The 14,804-nt window shown below is 37.5% G+C and overlaps 1 protein-coding gene across 3 annotated transcripts in view; it reads left to right on the forward strand.

The window, feature by feature from the left end:
• Positions 1–2,189: 2,189 nt before the first annotated feature.
• Positions 2,190–14,804, forward strand: part of Vps52 (vacuolar protein sorting 52) — an 87,016-nt gene continuing 74,401 nt past the window's right edge. Inside the window, exon 1 of one of the 3 annotated variants that reach the window (XM_081743506.1) lies at positions 2,190–2,343. The gene's annotated coding sequence lies outside the window, so the exon portion shown is untranslated. Of the gene's footprint in view, positions 2,449–14,804 lie in introns of all 3 variants that reach the window. The other 2 variants (XM_081743513.1, XM_081743499.1) reach the window with 2 other exon arrangements.

Raw genomic sequence — 14,804 nt, forward strand, 5'->3', positions numbered from 1 at the left:
ATAATACCAACAGTGGAGATGAGAAGAGAATTAAAATACCTTGACCCAGCATCAGGATTGATACACTTCCTCAGTGGACACGGACCCTACGAAACTTACCTACACAAGATCACAGTAAAAGACAACCCGTTCTGTGAATGCGGAGAACTAGGATCACCTGAACATCATGTTCTTTGGTGCCCAGTGTTGGAAGATGAGTTACAAGAAAGAGATAGTATAAGAACAAAAACGCTGGAACAGATAATCAGCAGCGAAAGGGATTGCAAAATATTAAGCAAAATCACACAAGCATACTCAGAAATTAGGAGAAAAAATTATTACAATGGAAACAAGTAGGAATCAAATATGGATAAAGTGAGATGGATGCGTGTTGGAGAAAGTGGACCCCTCCCCAGGACCGAAGGCACCTTCTGGAAGGCACCGGAATTCCGTGCTCCCCGGGGAAGAGTGGATGAGCCAGTGCATTCCCGGGCTAAACCTGGATCGGAACTTCGAATGCGCTGGATGCGTGTGTGTGAGTGTTTGTGTTCATACTAGGTGTTTCTTGTGTGTGCGCGTGTGTGCTACAGGAACTGTTACCCCGCTAGGGACTGGATGGCAGGAGTATCTCAGACTGGAAAGGTTAGCCGGTGTGCGGATCTCAGTTCGGATATAGGTGGTAGGACACAACGGACCAGGGCCTACACTAAGTGCTCTGAGTGGGCCCTGGACCTCAAACCTGTATCACTGAGATTACTCGACAAGGATACTCGACTGAGAACACTCCTCCATTGGACAAGCATAAACCACTAGGATCAGCTAAAACTAATGTAGCCATAGGGAAATCGTCTATGATTATAACTATATTGGAATGTGTTGAAATAGTGAGAAGAGTGAATATGTGCAAAAATGTATGTGATTGTAGCCAGTGGTAGTGCTTAGTGTTGTTATTCTAGTGTTAATCAGTGTTTACGGTGAAACTAGAAAAGACACACAGGGAAAAACCAAGTGAAAATTGATTAGTAAATTAGTGCATTTTCTAGTGAAACACAGGAGAGAAGCCCAAAACCATACAGGGATTAACCAAAAATCATACAGGGAGAAACCGAAGAAAGAAGAGGAGACCAAAACAAATAAATAATAAATAAATAACAAAATGAATAAATAATATATAATAACATAATTAATGGAAGAAGTATAAATATGGAGAACTAGTACACAAAAGAAGGAAATGAAATGGAAACTAAATAAAAATAACTAATATTGTAAATAAATAAATAAATGCGAAACAACAAATAAATAAAGAAAAAACTAAATATGCATAAACAATCTAAAAAAAAATTTTAAAAATATTAATAAATAAAACCATAGAATATTTAAACACTAGCAAAAATAACAGTCATGTTAGGCTAGGCTTAATTAGGTAAGATAGTTTAGTAAATAATAAACATTAATAAATTTTGATAAACTATTAAGATAGGAATAGGAAACAATTAGGAACTAAGGTAGGCAGTTAAGGGACATGCAAATGAGCACTTAGGGAAATTATTGTTTTTTGTTTGTTGTTTTCTTTTTTTGTGTGTGTGTGTTGTGTGCTGTGGTTGTTTTCCTTTTTCCCTTTTCCTTTTCCCTTTTCCAGAAATATAATGGATAATGAATAAAGAAAAGAAAAAAAATGGCAATGATGATAACCCGTTCCGGTTTAATTTTTCAGATACCGGATCTGAAAGACGGGCCTGAGCCAAAAAAAAAAAAAAAAAATCACAAATACTGCTTTTTCGCGACAACAGCCTGTCTTTGAATAGTTTTAACCCAATTGCGAAATTCATTCTTGTCCTTGAGTAGTGTAAATGGCAACTTCCCGCTATATTCGAATTTACAACCCGGCACAAGGCACAGTGGCATTGTTTAGTAGTTTTCTTAAAGAAGTACAAAAGAATTTACACTCTTACGCTCACACAAACAATAACTTAACTGCTTCTTAAGATACTTCGGACCAGCACGGAATACTAATTTCTTCCGACGTGGTGCCGTAGTTTTGCAAGACTACAGTTCCCATGGTAAAGGAATAACAAGATTTCAGATAACAATAAAGGAAGAACATTTCATATATTCGCTAAACCTTATATATAGAAACACCCTTCGGTGCTTAGCCAAACATCCATACACCGAAACCTCCTGACCCTGTTGATAAATATTTGTTCTGTACGACTGAGAAAATATGTAGAAGAAGAAGAAGTTTTAAGATATGTACGTAAATATTGGATAAGGAAGAAGAAGAGCAAGTGGTACACACAGCTGCACTATTTCGTCTGTTGTATAAGGAGACAACTCCAGAGTATAATTTCCTAAAGATTTTATGTTGTATGTGTGTTTCAAGTAACTTTTTGGGTTGTAGTTTACGAGAGCTTCATCACTCTTAAAACATTTTTAAAAAGCTAAAATTCTACAAAGGTAACATCCATTTAGGTAATAGTTAAGAACAGCTACTTCTCATCTCCCGTGCACGAGGATACATCTTACTGTTGCACTACCTAAACACCCTAAGTACAAGGGCAAGAACTCAATCTATTACCTACTTTTTAACATCCTAGATAGTCATTGAATAATTCCTGAAAGTATGGTGTTTCTCGTCCTTCCCTAAATGGGAAGTACGGCTCCTTAACTATAACCTCCATTTATTATTATCCCAGTTTACGGAACTATACTAGGAAATTTACAGGGAAAAAATATCTGAATATAATTTATGTACAATATTCCGTGTAGTTTTATTATACGGATCCATAGTATAAGTAGTGCTAATACTAGGAACTGGATAAAAGACTCGCGGGGGTTGGTTGGGTTCTGTTGACATATGATGGGCAAATCAAAGATGCTCAAATTTCCTGTACATTTTACAATCTATGGATCTGTATAGTAAAACTGCTCCCAATATTCCATATGCAACAGTGTTTAGCAGAATGGGTCCACTTTTTTTTTTTTTTTAAAGTTATAATTTCGATAGTTTCTGTTCACAGTAGGATAGGTTAGGTTACTTTTATATTAGATCATAGCGTAGGGGTACGTCATAATTTTAGAAAATATGATAGAATTTCGCTTATTGATATTACGTTAGTTTAAGTTCGTTTAGTTTCGCTTAGGTTAGATTTGGTTAGGTTATGTTAAGTCTAAGCATTTGCATCTTCCATTTCTCCCGTAAATTTTGTATTTTTCTTTTCTTTTTTCTTTCTTTTTTTTTTAACGTACTTCTGGACTCCATCTGCTAAACATTTACCAGAACGGGTTCACTCGAGCACAGTTCAGTCTAATAGGAAATTTATAGGTAAAATAGGACGGGCCATTAAAAGTAATGGTAAAAGAATATTTTTTTCACGATTTGCGTATTAATAGGTATATAATATAAAAACTAGTGAAAAAAAAGATCTCTGCTAGGTGGCCACAAAACACGAATGCTATCTGAGTCAGAGTAGGGTAAAATGTAGCGCCGGGTACATCCGTAGGGAGCAGGTGCGTTACCGACAGTAGGTATACGCGTCAGCGAGGCTAGTGAAAACATGTGGATTTTGGCAATGATGCGGGTTTTAATAGCACTTGTAATAGTTTCATACTAATAGCGCTCCACTTGTAAATATAAAATCAACTTCTTTACACTGTTCAGATTATTATTATCTAACTAACTTAACTCTATGGCCTATGGAACCCGGAGGTTCAATGCCGCGTTCACAAAAGCTCTCCACTGACTTCTATCCTTAGCTAACTGCATCCAGTTTCTACTTTGTATTCTAATCTCTGCGAGATCCATCTTAATATTGTCCTCCCATCTGCGCCTAGGTCTTCCTAATGGTCGTTTTCCGATTGGTCTTCCTGTCAAGACTTTGAAAGCGTTTCTACTTAGCTACATGACCCGCCCACCTAAGCCTCCTAGACTTCACGATCCTAACAATGTTGGGTAAACCATATAAATTATGTAGTTCCTCGTTATGAAGTTTCCGCCATTCCCCATTCCCGTTCCTCTTGGGTCCGAACATTCGTTTCAGGATCTTGTTCTCAAATACTTTCAGTCTATGTTCTTCCCTCAGAGTAAGTGACCATGTTTCGCAGCCATAGAGAACAACGGGCATGATTACCGTTTTGTATATTTTAAGCTTCAAATTTCTCGACAGAATTCGCGACGACAAGAGATTTTGAACCGAATAGTAACACGAATTCCCTGCTTTTAGTCGACATTTAATTTCTCCGTGAATATGATTTTCGTCTGTTAATATTGATCCTAGGTATTTGAAACTATCCACTTGATCAAAAGTATTATTTAATATTTTAACGCATCCATAGTTTGCTGTATTCCGGTCCCGACGCACTTCCATGTATTTAGTTTTATCTGCATTTACTTCTAAACCCATGTCCCTGCAAGCGTTTAATAAGATCTCTGCATTTATTTCTATTGTTCTCCTATCATCATCTATTAAATTTACGTCATCAGCATATACCATAACCTGGTGAATACCGTTCAATTCTAGGCGCTGGTTGCTATCTTTGATTTTCCTTATAGCGTATTCCAGAACAAAGTTAAATAATAATGGGGACAACGCATCTCCTTGTTTCAGGCCATTTTCGACGTGAAAGCTCGTGGACAAAAATTTTCCTACCCGTGCTTTACTTTGGGATTCATTTAAACATATCTTAATTAATCTAATTAGCTTTCTCGGTATTCCAAGTTCTGTAAGGACGTTGTATAATGTTTCTCTCCTAACCGAGTCGTACGCCTTTCTAAAATCAATAAATAGTTGATGTACCGGGGTATTGTATTCCCACTTTTTTTCGAGTATTTGGCGACTGGTAAATATTTGGTCGATAGTTGATCGATTCCGTCTAAATCCGCATTGATAATCTCCAATAATTTCATCTGCGTATGGGGTCAGTCTTGCTAATAGAATATTTGAAAGAATTTTATAGGATGTTGACAGAAGAGAGATGCCTCGATAATTATTACAGTCAGTTTTGTCGCCTTTCTTGTGAATTGGAACAATTATTATCTTATTACTTAAAATATTTACTTTCGGCGCACCACTCGAAATAATTGTTGGAAAATTATAATTCTTTAACTAATTTCCTTATTATTGTCTCTTAAATGATTTGCCCTGGGCGACATGAAAATATCTCACTTGACATAGATAAAATTTTCAGCTATCAGAAGTAATTGTTGAAGAGTTACAATTTTACAATTTGCGTATAAATATGGGATCTGGATGTATGGCACAAAAACTATAGTGTGAAAACACAAACCACCAAAACCACGACTGCTGTCTAACCGAGTCAGAGTAGGGCGAAGATGGGGCCCGAGCGTAATTCAGGGGGTACGGCCGAACGGTGTAGGTGCCTCAGCGACGGTGGGTATACGCGTAAGCAAGGGTAGTAAGAGTAAATAAATTTCGGCACTGATATGAGTTTCAATGGCACTTGTCATGGTTTCATACTAGTATCGCTTCATTTGTAAACATAAAATGTAGCTTCTATTCGTTGTGCAGAAATACACCGCCGGTAGAAGATAGTATCTAATAGTCATCTATCATATGCGCTGATTCATTTTGTCTGTCGTAAAACAGTTATAATGATTTTACACTATTGACACTAAAATACTGTTGTATTATTTTGTGTTTAATTCTATCGCTTGCAGAAATTTGATACAGGGTGTTTATAAAATCCTGCAGGAAAGTAAAACTCTATAACTTGGAAACCGTCACGTTTAAGTGTATGAATTTTTGGGGTTGGAAGAAGGGAAGTTTAAAGTTTTGTTCTGACCATAGCGCTCGATGACGTTTGTTCTGGTAATCACGTGACTTAAGACGGCGTGGTTTGCGGTATTAAAATCTTGCGTGTCAGTGCGGAGAAAGTTCCAAACAACGTATGGGAAAATACCCCCAGCAGAAACAAGTATCAAGATGTGGTACGAGAAGTTCAAAGAAACGGCAAGTGTGTCATATTTACCACGCAGTGGATGGCCAGGAGTCCAATGAAGTCGCTTAAACGTAGGTCATTGGAACTGGGAATACCGAAGTCAACGTTACACAAGATGGTACACAAGAATTTGAAGGTCCGTCCCTATAAGTTAAAATTTGTGCACGAGCTGATAGAGGAAGAGTGTGACTCCGCTTACAAGAAGATTGTGACCTTCTATCTCGATTTCTGTTTTCAGATGAAGCCACATTTCATGTCGGAAAAAGTGAACAGGCACAACTGCCGAATTTGGGGGGTGGAAAATCCACGTGAATTCGAGGAGCACAAGCGGGATGGTCCCAAATTCAATGTGTGGTGTGCTGTTTTAATAGACCACATTATCAGCCCTTTTTTCTTCGAGGAAGAGGCGGTAAATGGTAACAATTATCTGAATATGCCACAGACATTCCTTTTGCCAGAACTTACTAGGTTAGGCATCCTTAATGAGATCCACATGCAACAGGATGGGGCACCGCCGCACTATGCCCTTCAAGTTCGACAGTATCCTAACGAAGAATATAAGGAGAGATGGATTGGCCGAAGAGGATCCACACCTTGGCTTGCAAGATCACCAGATTTTTCACCTTGTGATTACTGGCTGTGGGGACACGGGAAGACCAAGGTGTATTTGCAGAATCCAGCTGATCTGCACGATCTCAAGAACAAAATAACATGTATTTTGAACATTCCAGACGAGCACCGCCAACACGCAATTCTTGGTTTCCCATAAAGACTGCTAGAATGTTTGGACGTGAATGGTGCACAATTGGAGGTTTGGCGATGTACCTTAACTAGCTGAAACAAAACTTTGAATCTTTCTGTAAGTACACCAAACAGTATTTGTTAATGCATTACGCAGTTTCCAAGTTATAGAGTTTTACTTTCCTGCAGGACTTTATGGGCTTCCTGTATGTCTTTTCATGCAAAGTACTCAATTTTTCCTGCAAATCTTCCAAAATATGGTGCGCCAAAAGTAAACCAGCACCTCTTATTCAGTCATTTTTCATATACACTCGAACTTATTTTATCGCGTAATATTTATTTTATTTTATCGTAAAGCACATGTAATGATTTTAGTACCACTACATTTGTAAATTTAAAATACAGATATATTTCCCTGTATTTAATTCTATCGCCTGCAAAAACTTGCTTTTTTCATGCAAAGTATTAAATTTTAACTGTAAATCTTCCAAAATGTGGTGTGCTAAAAGCAAATCAGCACCCTAACTGAATCAAGGCAGAAGCGCAACACGGAGGCTAAGTGATAGCAACAGTTGCGTTAGGAAGCAGGCGTGTCAGTGATCGTGGGTATGCGTGAAAACGAAAATTTCGTTAAAAACACTAGTTTACGTTAGGTGAATTGCTTTATCATACTGCAATTATTTATGTTTACGTTGTGGTAGAAGAATTAAATTAGTACCCTGATAAATGACCTTCCATGTACCCAGTTTCATTCACACCATTACTACAATATTCACATTTAAATATGTCACTGTTTCTCGATTTCTTTATTTTTATGGTCGTCCTATATTTATGACACTTTGTTCCCAATTGCAACATTTCGGGCCTCTTCACAAAACGTAAGAGCTCCTGTTTCTCACCAATATGCGTTGTTATAAAATTGAAAACCTAAGTGGCGCATGCAACTGCCATCTTTCAACAAATTGCCTCATTTATACTCTAATGTCTGACGTCTAATGCCTCTACTTATAATAGTACCAAGATGCAGCTTTTAACATGTCAGAATAGCATATTAAACTTGATTTGTTTGTATGAATTTCACGAAGAATAACCGATTTACCATTTCTTCTCTGTAAATTTTATGTAGCTGTTTTTCATATTCCTAGATCAACTCTCCAGTACTTAACTCAGATAAACTTTAGATAGTATTAACAATTACACTAGTTAACAAATTTAAACTTTTTGTTTGTTATATGAGAAAAATCACCTGATCTTAAAGGAACTTTTTGCGCTGAATTCGAATATGCACTCGGTTTCTCTCCATCACGTACAGTTTTCCCGTAACAGAGGGATTTTTGGGAAATTCCCTCAAAAATTTCCCTTTTTCAGATATTTTATTCCCCTAGCTCCTGTCCCCTTAATATAGTAACATAGAAATTATACCTAAGTATACCTTGATTTATATTTAATAAACCCTAAAAGTTTCGTAAAAATCGCTTTGTTCTTTCTAGAGAAATAAATATATTTGTATGTATACTGTGTGCACTGTTTATTGCACCTGATAGTAATGCTTTCAGATCTCCTGAGTTGGGGTAAAAACGATTTGCTTTATTACTACAAACACAGACATAAAAATGAATATTTACAATAGTCAACAACACACTTTCCCCCCTCCCCCCGCGCATTTCTTTCTTTTTTGTGTTCTTGATACCTGGTGAGGGAGTTTTGTACATTTTTATATTGACGTATGGTTTAACGCTACTTCACTTTCAAAGTTGTCTTTGCTGCTAAGAGTGCTTTCATGTTTGATCTTAACGGCATTACACACTGGTCCAGAATCAAATTCTAGGTGGCCAAAAACGAAAAAATAGAAACGCAATTCTTAGGCGCAATTTGTGCTACAGTGTTTCTTTATTATATACCTGAATAATTCTGTACATTTTTAAGTTTTCTTCTCTTCGCCGCATGGCGCCACTGTCGCTGAAAGAAAGAGCAACGGATGACGCGTTCGCCTAGTAATGATTTTCATAGTTGTTGTGACTGTGGCTTGTCGTTTACGAGTCGAATGTAAGCCTTTTGCGATTTTCTTTAGTTAATAAGTTCCTAAAGCTTATAATTTGTGTAATCAGTTTGCTTTTTTGTCAAGTTGCTTTAAAGGATGGACGAGTGATGTAAACACATAGTGTTTTTGTTTACATTTCGTAATTATTAGACTGAGAAAAAAAAAGTGCCTATTACTGCCAAAAGATTTCGACATTTTCATATTGTTTTGTCAATATTAAGTGCAATGAAGTGGGTTTCGTTGCCGCCGTGCGCCGCCGGTGTCAGATAAATGGACATAATGCAGCTATAGGTGAAAACCGTTGAGGAAAATTATATGTAATCGACTTTGTATGATTATTGTTTAAAACTGTGTGACATAAATCTTTTTTTTTTTATTTGATCATGGAAGAAGTTATTACTTTTAAGACTCTTTTTGAGCAGTGGAGGAAACAAATTAACCCACAGGGGCCTGCTACAAGAGCCACAAGGGATTATCTTGTCGCCTATATACAAAATTTGAGCACAGGTGTAATCGACGAAGAACTTTTAACATCAAAAGTAGCTAACTTTTGTGCAACACTACACAAATATTGGAAAGCAGCAGATCACAGCAGAAACAAATTTTTAGTGAAACATTCGGAGTGGCTAGAAACAAAATTCGAGATAAAACCGAACGTTGCAGCGTGTCCTGGAAGACCTTCAAAGAATTTCGAGGAAAGTAGTGAGCGTTCGAAAAGGCGAAAAATACAAAAATTGAAAGGTGATGTGTCAGTGGAAGAGGCGACTACTTTGTCAATGTCTTATCTACGAGACGAGGGAAAGCGAGCAGCCGCCGATTTGTTAAAAAGATGTGTTGCAAGGTTCGCCTACGAGACCTATAAAAATCAGAAGAGCATACAAACAAAGCATGGATAGGTCAACCGAAGTGACTCAATACACAGATGACCAAGCCCTGGCATTGGTGATGGATGGTAAGTTGTCAAAGCATAGCTACATCACATTACGAAAAGGGGCCATAGAACATAATTTGAAAAACTTTTACCCTCCGTACAACAAAATAGTGGAAGCAAAAAATCGCTGCTATCCTGAAGGGATTGAAGTGAGTCTAGAAGGAGCCAGAATTCCTCTTCAAAACTTATTAGATCACACTGCCGTAAGGCTTATAAAAATAGCAGACTGGACAACAGTGGAAGCGCTCCCACATTTAGAATTAAAGAAAGTGGTTTTAACTGTAAAATATGGCTGCGACGGTAGCTCAGGACACAGCGAATGCATGTATGTACCTCCAAAAAATGTATGTTCTAATGAACTCCCGCCAGGCGATAAAGGTAAACCTCTGGCAGCCGACACGATGGGACAAAAGAAGAAAGGAAAAGGGGGGAGAAAACAACCACATGCACCAGAAGAAACTCCGGATGCAGCACAAGACCAAAATGAAGCACTGGATATCGACGATGAACATGAAGAAGGTGACTCTCAAACTTCAAGTCTGCAAAGTGGAAATCTGTTTTTATTTTCTATGGTCCTTTTAAAACTTGAGGGTCTTTAAGTAATGAAGAACAGCAGGTCATGTAGATCAATGATAGGCCATCGTCAACAAAATTGTGCCGTCCTATAAAATTTATATATGTTAAAGAAACTGCCGAAGTGATTAAAAACCAAGTGAATCAAATGAAAGCAGAAGTAAATGATTTGGTTCCTTTTCAAGTGTATGTAGAATTCCAAAATAATCCTATTTTAGTTGAATATAAGGTCCTTTTTACTATGATAGACGGAAAAATTATAAATGCATTGACAAACACTGGAAGTCAAATATGTTATATTTGTAAATGCACACCGAAAGAGATGAATGATTTACAAAATTTAAAAAAGTTTAATATTAATCCTGAAACCTTAGAGTATGGTTTATCTCCTCTTCACAGTTGGATTAAATTTTTAGATTTAGTGTTAAAAGTTTCGTATAAAAAAAAAAAAAAAAAAACTTAAAAGCGCCGACAATAAGAGGAGCTACTGAAGCTCAGCGACAGGAAATGAAGATGATCAAAAAAGAAATTCAGACCCGATTCCGGAATGAAACAGGCCTACACATAGATAAGGTGCTAGCAGGAAAAGTCGGGACTTCTAATACCGGTAACGTTGCCCGACTTTTTTTCATAATGCACAACAGTCTTCAGATATAACAGGATTTGATGAAGACTTGATTCGAATATTTGGAAACATAATGATTGCAATTTCAAGTGGAGAGGTTATCAATGGAGAAGCCTTCGCTAAATATACAGAGGAAACGGCAAGGAGATTTGTCAATCTATACGGGTTGTACAGAATGCCTGTTAGCGTTCACAAGATTTTAATGCACGGAGCAGAAGTTATTAAAAGCGCCATCTTTCCAATAGGTATGTTATCGGAAGAAGCTCAGGAGTCTTGCAATAAAAAATACAAACAGTTTCGTATGCATCATACTCGAAAAGAATCATGCATGCATACCACGATAGATTTAGTTCATCAGTTACTCATGGATTCAGATCCAGTTATAACCACTCTTAGGAGAGCAACAAGAAATAAGCGTACAACTCTACCGGAGGAGGTAAAAGCTCTGCTATAGCTCCCGAAAGAGTCAGACACGAGAACAGAAGGAGATAGCAGTGAGGGTGAAGAACTATGAACAATCCGAGGACGAAGAAAATACTTTGGACACCTGAATAGACGATAATTTATGTGATATATTTTTTCTTAGTTTAAATTCGTTAGTGATCTTTATTATCTCATTTTAGAATAAATTACATACTTCAAATTGTTTGTTTACTTTCTAAAACTTATTGTTGCAGTTTCCAGTAACATTTATTTATTTTCAATAACCTTAACTCATATTCAAGGAGCCATATAGTTAATTTTACGAATAGTCCGCCATCTTGGATCCGCCATTTTGAATTTTAAACAAAAAACTGCTATCAGATTTGAAATCAGCGACCCCGAAAACCCCCCGACACTCACTCTTGAGCGATAGAAGGAAATGTTTCAATTGTCCGCCATCTTGAATCCGACATCTTGATTTTTTAACAAAACTTTACCAGATTTGAAATCAGCAACCCTGAAAACCCCTCTGTAGCAATTTTTAGCCACCAGCTATTTGAAATGAATTTTGGCCACCTAGAATTTGATTCTGGACCAATGTGCATTATACCCAACTAAGACCAGAAGTTTAGTTTGTGATCAGTACAATGGCGTCAAGAGGACGGCGTTCGTGTGTTAACTCACCAAATAGTTTTTGTTATGTGTGTGGCCAGTTTGTACTTAAAGGACAGTGTAGATCCATTACGCCATCGGTGAAACTAGCATATTATATATATTTCGGAAGTCGTGTGGGAGGTCAGGACAAAACTTGGGCACCCAACATAATTTGTGCGTCGTGCTACGTCACTTTACTTGCATGGGCCGAAGGGAAACGGAGGTTCATGAAATTTGCTGTACCAATGGTGTGGAGAGAACCCACCAACCATCTGGATGATTGTTATTTTTGTCTCTCAGTAGTTAAGGGACATTCTAAAAAAAGCAAATACACAATAAGTTATCCCAACGTTAAATCCGCAATTAGACCTATTCCGCACGGGGACGAACTTCCACTTCCCGAGTCCCCTACCAACTGGGAAGAGATATGGCCAAAAGACACTGATGATGATCATGACCTTGATGAACCATCGACATCAACATGTACATCCAAGGATCCAACGTTCATCCCTGACTGTGTTCGCGAGCCACATTTCATCCGGCAATGTGAACTTAATGACCTAGTCCGTGATTTGCACCTGACAAAACAAGAGGCGGAACTTCTGGGATCAAGGCTCCAGCAGTGGAACTTATTGGATGCAGAAACGAACATATCAGTGTACAGGAAAAGGCATGTTCAATTTTCAAGCTATTTCTCAATGCAAGATAATGTGTGCGTATGTACGGATATAAATGGATTGATGGCGGAGCTAGGAATTCCTTACGTTCCAGAAGAATGGAGGTTATTTATCGACGCGTCAAAGGTCAGCCTTAAAGCTGTCCTTTTACATAATGGAAATAAAAAACCTTCTATACCACTTGCGCACTCAGTGAAGATTAAGGAATCCTATGACACCATGTCAACTTTGCTAAATCTTATAAATTACAAGGACCATTGTTGGCAAATATGTTGTGATCTCAAGGTAGTTGGTATTTTATTAGGACTGCAGTGCGGTTACACGAAGTACCAATGTTTTTTATGTTTATGGGATAGCCGAGCTGATGACAAACATTATGAAGTGAAGGAATGGGAACCTAGAGTGAATTACTTACCTGGAGAATGCAACGTCAAATACGCTCCTTTGGTAGATCCTAATAAGATATTACTACCGCCACTTCATATCAAGTTAGGACTTATGAAAAACTTTGTCAAAGCCATGGACACATCTGGTGAAGGTTTCAAGTATTTGTAAGATAAGTTCCCTAACCTGAGTGATGCTAAGATTTCAGCGGGAGTGTTTATTGGTCCCCAAATTAGGAAATTAATGCTTGATGATAGCTTTGACAGCAAGTTAAACAGTGCTGAGCTAGCTGCCTGGACAGCATTTAAGTGTGTTGTGCGCAACTTTCTGGGCAATAACAAAGCTGAGAGTTACACAGAAATCGTACAGGACATGATACAGAAATACAAAGAGTTGGGTTGTAGGATGTCTTTAAAAATCCACTTTTTGCACTCCCACCTCAGCTTCTTTCCTGCTAACCTAGGTGCTCTCAGCGACGAACAGGGGGAAAGATTCCACCAAGATATAATGGCAATGGAGAAAAGGTACCACGGACGATGGGATCCTTCAATGATGGGGGACTATTGTTGGGGTCTTGTTAGAGAATGCGACATTTCTTACAAAAGAAGGAAGTAGTGTACGTTTTTGTAACCCAATGGAAGTTTCATATATTGTGATAGTTTTGATTGTCTTTTCATGACCTTTTGGTACATTTGTATTATTGTTTATTGTAAATTGTCACACTTGTAAATTATATTGTATTATATTTTATATATGTGTTTGTGGTAATAAAGCAAAACGTTTTACCTCAACTTAAGAGATATGAAAGCATTACTATAAGGTGCAATAAACAGTACACACAGTATACATACAAACATATTTATTTCTCTAGAAAGAATAAAGCGATTATTACGAAACTTGGAGGGTTTGTTAAATATGAATCAAAGTATAGTTAGGTATAATTTCTATGTTAGTATATGCAAGGGGACAAGATCTTGGGGTGTAAAATAAACGAAAAGGGAAATTTTTGAGGGATTTTCCCGAAAATCCCTCTGTTACGGGAAAATCGTACGTGATGGAGAAAAACCGAGTGCATATTCGAATTCAGCGCAAAAAGTCCCTTTAAGAACAGGTATTTCCTTTTATGTAACAAAACCTTTGTTAACTAGTGTTATCCATACAGCACTTTTTCTATAAAATTCGATGCAAGCTCCAAAAAGTAACCTGTTATTCACTTTTATAAGTTCGCTACCCAACAATTGCGTAGAAATAAGTACGAAAAGCATTGCTGGGTGGTCACTATAAGCAAGATTTTTAACCAGGTTTAGTGCAGGGTGGAAATGGTGTGCTTGTACGGGGTTTGACGATGAATCTGCACGTAATCTAAAATTTCTTTTCAAACTGGTCGCTACACTTAATATCCTTTCCCTTTCGTAACAAATTTCTGGTAGCTTAGAACCACAGATTCGTTATCTGTGATTTTCTTCCAGTTCCGTACTTCGCTTTAGACATACGCCCTGTAGCTTGAATTATTTCAGCAAACTGCGAAGATAAAATTGTATTCCTTATCGGGAGCTGCTGTGGTCCTTTAAAGTTGTTTTTAGTAGTTCGTTCAAATAGAAAACTCACATCACCTCTTAATCTAAACGCAAGAAACTTGTCGGAACACTCTCGAAAGTTCAATATGGATTTCTTATGCAAAAACAGTTCTTTTCAGCGGCGGTCGCTGGTGGAGAACCAGTGTGCCATTGCACTACCATAAATAATACAAAAAATTATATTATTTAACCTACTAAGGAACCAAGTGCTCAATTTAACACACGACACTTTAATTGCAGCGTT

The sequence above is a fragment of the Thermobia domestica genome, chromosome 2, assembly GCF_964235325.1.
Source record: "Thermobia domestica chromosome 2, izTheDome1.hap1.1, whole genome shotgun sequence".
NCBI classification, from domain to species: Eukaryota; Metazoa; Arthropoda; class Insecta; order Zygentoma; family Lepismatidae; genus Thermobia; species Thermobia domestica.